Source organism: Vulpes vulpes, chromosome 2 (genome assembly GCF_048418805.1).
Source record: "Vulpes vulpes isolate BD-2025 chromosome 2, VulVul3, whole genome shotgun sequence".
NCBI classification, from domain to species: domain Eukaryota; kingdom Metazoa; phylum Chordata; class Mammalia; order Carnivora; family Canidae; genus Vulpes; species Vulpes vulpes.
The window spans coordinates 134,152,603-134,158,815 of NC_132781.1; the positions used below are offsets into that span (position 1 = coordinate 134,152,603).

Consider the following 6,213-nt stretch of genomic DNA (forward strand, 5'->3'; position numbering starts at 1 on the left):
AATGAGACCAGCCACATTTCAAGTGCTCGGTAGGCACGTTTGGCTAATAGCTGGCTGTTGCATTGGCCTGGCATTCATCAGGCCATCAATCAACATTGAGCCAGGGAAGAAAAAAAAATCAAGGTGTCCATTGCATTACGGAAAAAGGACTGTGTTTAGGAATTAGACCTTACACAATTGTGGAAAAATCTGGGAAAATAAAGGTCTAAAAAGGAGGACTGAAAAAAACAAAATCAGAGAAAAATCTTCCTAAACCATTAGAAAAGGGAAATTTCAGGCAAGGGTGGTGGCGAAGCCATCTAGCCGCTGCAGCGGGGCCACAAAGAGGAGCTGGTCTCTGTAGAGCTACTGCCTCTGTCCAGGGATTGCTGTTAACCTGTAGCCCAAGGACAGGGGGTGAGCCTGGAGTCTCCTGGTCCGAGAACCAGCTGTCAAGAAGAGCTAAATGCAAATCCGGAGAAAACAAGGACAACTTGGAGTCTGCTGGCCCCTCTACACCAGCCTCTCATTGCCTCACACCACGAAGACCTTCAGGCCTAATGGCAGGTGTGTGGCTTCTAATTTTCACATCTCATGCACATCTCTCTTTCGGCCAGGTATACCTGACATCATATAGGAAGGGAATCTGAGAAAAGTATCATGAACTTAGCTAAAGAGGCATAACACGAAGTCACTACAGTGAAACCATACAGAAAAAAGGACTCCGAGAAACATCATTGCAGCTTAGCCAGGTTGACACAGTAAAAAGCAACAGCCACCTAGGCCTGATGGCAGAGCCAGCTGTGGGCTGAAAAACACCTGTTACCCAAACATCCATACGGGTGGTTCTGCTTAGCAGGAGGAGGAGCTAGCATCTGGTCAATGATAAATGCACACCAGGTACTATCCAGATGTTTCATATATAGTCTATTTGTATACAGTATATCCTATATGGTCTTTGTATTAGTATCGTATTTCTCACAACAACCCTAGAAGACTCCTATGACCATGTCCACTTTATAAACAAGATTAGAACTCAAAGAGGTTAGGTGACTTTTCTAAGGTCACACAGCCACTACTGAGTGGTACAACCAAAAGTCACACCTAGACGTGCCTACTTCTTGAGGCTTCATGTACTATTTTCACTGTACCTAAGAAGTCCAAGTCTTAATTTAGGAACTCTAACAGTGTGTCCTTCCATGGTTGGAGAGCAAATCTTACAATATATATATATATTACAGAGGAAGGGCCCCAGCTGGGCCTCCGCCACCGCCTCCTGCGCTCCCGCTGCAGCTCCCGCCACCCCGCGCCCGGGAGCCGCCGCTGTCTGAGCCCGAAGCACCAGACTCCTCATCCTCCGTGTCCCGCGAAGTGCGCTGCCGCCGCCCATCCAACATCTTACCTTTTTTTTTTTTTCTTTTTTCCTAGAAAATAGAAAGTGTTGGGATTACAAAGTTGCGCCTTTCATCGGTACAAACTGGTCTCTGAACATCCTTTGTGAGAACAACTGTAGTGTCCAAATTGTTAGGGAAAAAACAAACCCGCCACGTGGAGGAGAGTCCCTTCCCCCCTTTTGGTTTATCACAGCATTTTTCTTGTTTTTCCTTTTTTTTTTTTTTTCTTCCTTCCTCTTTTCCTTTTCCTTCTTGTTTTCTCCTCTCTGCCATCATAGCCTGTTCTGGATGGAAACCAAACAGTGCACCGTTTAGCTGGTGGCTTCGGGCTTCCCAGGCTGAATGTTCTGGGTGGGAACCATTCTTCCCGTTTTGATAGGACTGTATGTTTCTTAAACTTCTTGATGAAAGTTACGAAAAAATAGAGACTCCTGTGGCCAGGGATGAGTTCATTTCCAAGTACACTCTAATGCAAGTCAAGTTCGAACAGTTTTGGAGCGGATAGAACTGTGTCTGACGCGCGCCGCAACCCCACACATTCACTGCTGGTCCATTAGAACTCTTTTCTATAATATTTTGTGTTTACTTTCGAAGATTTTTTTTTGAACATAGTGCGTTTATTTAAACTGTTGCTTTTCATAATTCATTGAATCTTATCCCAGGTCAATATCTTCATTCTATTACCTTACTGAATACATTCATTAGTGTTACATAAAACTTCACATAAAATTACATACAAATTAAAAGTACAGTTAAGAACATAGTCATGATCTGTGTGAAAGGATTCACCGTGATGGCACCCTAGTCCCTGATGGGAGTACTTGTGGGCTTCACAACCTTTGACTCTCTTCTGTTTTAGAGAAAATAAAGCAGCCCCTCTGAGCTCTATGCCACGAGGTGCCCAGCCACTGCATTATCGGTTTGTGTTCACCCAGTGGTACCTGTCCACCCGGTGGTTAGCAGCAGACCTCTGACCTTTAGGATGTTTATGCAGTGCGTGAGCAGTGTTCCCTAGGAGGCCCATACGGCCATTTGCCATATTCTTTTTGCAGGAGACATGGAACCAAGATTGAAAGGGCGGTTTTAAGTTTTCAACCTGATATATATACTCTTTGGATTACTGACTTTAGGAATGTAAAGTCCATCCCGGAGCCGCCCTGAGATGTCGTACACGCTCCCACACCTGCACAATGGCTGGCAGGTGGATCAGGCCATCCTTTCGGGGGAGGACCGCGTGGTAGTCATCCACTTTGGACACGACTGGGACCCCACGTGTATGAAGATGGACGAGGTGCTGTACAGCATCGCAGAGAAGGTTAAAAATTTTGCAGCTATTTATCTTGTGGATTTTACAGAAGTGCCTGACTTCAACAAAATGTATGAGTTGTACGATCCGTGTACTGTCATGTTTTTCTTCAGAAACAAGCACATCATGATTGACCTGGGTACTGGTAATAACAACAAGATCAACTGGGCCATGGAAGACAAACAGGAAATGAGAGACATCATGGAGACTGTGTACCGGGGTGCCCCGAAAGGCCGCGGCCTGGTTGTGTCTCCAAAGGACTACTCCACCAAATACAGATACTGAGCTCAGCCCAGTCTCCGTGCACAGAAGTGGTGCAGAATTGTTTTCACATGGAAATATTTGAAACTATTTAAAGCCTTAGAGAAAGTGTTTGGAAGTGAATTCAAAGCTCAAGGACTTGGAGGGTCTTTGTAGTAAGGGATGCATGGCATCAACTCTTTGCCTGTCTGGCCGTTCTATTTTTATATTAGCAAATATTTGTAAATACCTAGCTGACACGAATAAAGTACACAGTGATGGAAAGTCAAAAAACAATCTTCTATATCTATATATAGAGAGATCTCTCTCTATATATATATATAGTAACATTACAATCTCACTAAGCCTTTGGATACCTTCCTCTACCATATAATAAGACATTTTGACTTCATTTAATATAGTCACACTTTGGGTCCAGCCAGTCGACCAACCGACCAACCGACCAACCGTTTAGAGCCCTTCCTAACTCTTTCAGCTAAAACACTGAATCCAGAATCCCTGATGAGTGAGCACAGTCTAACTTTATATCCCTTCCACCTTGATAATACACCTTTAATATCCACTCTCACATATACCCTCTAGCTTTTCATCTATTTAACTTTTTAAAATCATTCAGTTCTTTCTGGTGTGTATCACACCTCTTCCTGAGTCACAGCTAGTACCTCATCTTTTGAGAGTTGCTGTGGATTTGAACCTAGTTGTAGATCCAGAAACAAAAAGGAGTGTGGGCTTGTATGTCCTGAGGATGGTCAGGAGTGCTTTTGTAGACACCACCCCCATTGAGGCACTCATGAATAAATAAATAAAATCCTAAAAAAAAATAAGTAAGTAGGTTGCTAGGGAGGAAAAAGTAAAACACAAAAACCTTGAGGTAAGTAGAGTGCCAAGTTCCAAGGCTATAAAAATGACAAATTACCATAAACCTCATCAATTCAAGATAATTGGGGGGAACCCTAAGAGGCCTCGGTTAGCTGAATTCCGTTTTAAAGACTGAAGATTTATAATCAACCTGTCAATATATAAATGGCTTGAGAAGCTCGCTTAAAATGTTCTATTTTAAACTCTTATATGTTTATACTATATGCTTTCATTTTATAAAGGGCTTCCAAAGAAACTTATACATTCTTACTCAGCCCTGTCTAAATTAATATGCACTTAAACAAATACTTTTTAAAGCATTATACTTGCTACCTTTATAAGTAAATAACTTCAACTGTAAAAACCCTATTTTATTGACACAATCTGAAAAACCATTTTATATTTACCATGTTTCCCAAGTAAAATGATGTGATCTGTAACCTATAAGGTAGATGTTCAGAGTTCATAGCAATAAATTATTAAAGGAAAACACTAAAGCCATAGTGTAGCCAGGTAATATTCCATTTTTCATTACCTGCTACCTTTTGTCTTTATCCTTTCTGATACTATCATTCTAGTTTTTCTCTGTGAATGAGCTCCCTTTGTTTTTGAGCTCCTGGATTTCATTTCCCCCAGCTCCTAAAGCTTTCATATAAAACAGTACATATTCTCACAGCAAAACTCAGCAATAACACCTAGGTATAAGGTCTCCCCATTCAGTTGTTCAAGAGATAAAAACAGTACATGATCAATTGCAACTTAATTTAATGAATAAATGCCCACTTGATCTGTGAAAGATGCTCAAGTTTGACCATGATCTAAACTCCACCTAAACACCAATCACATTTCCTGAGGATTTCAGAACAAATTCTTATTACCTAGGAATCTATATACTCCTTCTAATTAAAAAAAAAAAAAAAAAAGAGTTCAGAGGGGCACCTGGGTAGCTTAGTGGTTGAGCCTTTGGCTCAGAACATGATCCTACAGGGAGCCCGCTTCTCCTTCTGCCTATGTCTCTGCCACTCTGTGTCTCTCAGGAATAAATAAATAAAATCTTAAAAAAAAAAAAAAGTTCAGAAATCTACCTGGTATCTGATTATTCATGTGAAAGCTAAAACTACTGCCACAAAATTTTCTACTCCTCTCTGCTTTCTATTATCATGGATTGATCTGAGATCATCAGTACAAATGTTTATCAGCACATGCATTTTGGCTTTGGGAGGCTAAAAATAGAAGGAAATTGAGTGAAAGTTGCACCATCTGTAAAGCCATGCTTCGGGAAACAATGCTACTGTACAGAGCTCATGGTTACTGTTATTCACTACTTTATCCAGACATTAACCATGTGTGTCTTTTTCCTTCTACAAGCTAGGAAAGCACACACATGATCTCCCCAGAAAAAAAAAAATGTTTCTTTGCTGTAATTACATGCATAGGTACAGCTTATAGCTGAGAAAAAGGAGGAGGTACGTTTTACTTTCATAAATTATAAACTTAAAACTATCAGAGATATGGCTAGGAAAATGATTTTATCAGCTAATGAATTGTAAGCCCTTTAGAAATTTGGCCCAATCTCGAACTACTGCAAGGTGAATTTTTTGTCATAGTTTACTGATAAATTCTGCAATATTCCCTCCTTTCTGGTGACAAAAAAAAAAAAGTTTTAACTGAAAAAAAATGGTAATAAATTGCATACAAAATATACATTGTCTATTTCATCAAGATGGAAAACTCACTGGGTGCCTGAATGGCTCCATCGGTTAAGCATCTGACTCTTGATTTGGGCTCAGATCAAGCAGGATCTCAGGATCCTGAGATCTAGCCTTGTATCAGGCTTCATTTCACTGGGGAGTCTGCTTCTCTCCCTCGTCCTCTCCCTCTGCTCCTCCACCAGTGCTCACTCGCTCGCTCTCTCTCTCTCTAACAAATAAATCTTAAAAAAAAAAAAAAGTTAAAAACCTCAGGTCCTCTAAAAATATAGTATTTAGTATCCAATCCCATTACCAGATATCTTACAATTTCATCACCAAATTTTCTAGAAAAATAAATATTAATGATCATAGTTATAGACATTTATCTATTTTTTCCTGTTCTTAATGGAGTCAGATTCATAAAGGAGAGTGAAATTAGAGTGGTCTTGATGCAGCAACAGAAGGAAAAGGACATATGTAATATATTCAGACAGAAAAAAATAACCAAAGAAAGACTAAGAGGAAAAAAAGTAACGTCAATAAATACTGCAAAAAAGTGAGCATGGAATCATTTAATCTGGAAACATTATGCAGTGCATATACTTAAAATACAAACACCATGTTTACAAATGTACACGTACTGTTTTTCTATAACACACTGAAGAGTCAAAAGCTACATGACTCATTAATCAAGTGAAAAGAACTTTTAGAGCAATATCCCTAG

At 40.1% G+C, this 6,213-nt stretch overlaps 1 pseudogene; it reads left to right on the forward strand.

Annotated features, from left to right (window-relative positions):
- The first annotated feature begins 2,535 nt into the window (after nt 1-2,535).
- Nucleotides 2,536-3,216, forward strand: LOC112907780 (thioredoxin-like protein 4A pseudogene; annotated as a pseudogene).
- Nucleotides 3,217-6,213: the final 2,997 nt, after the last annotated feature.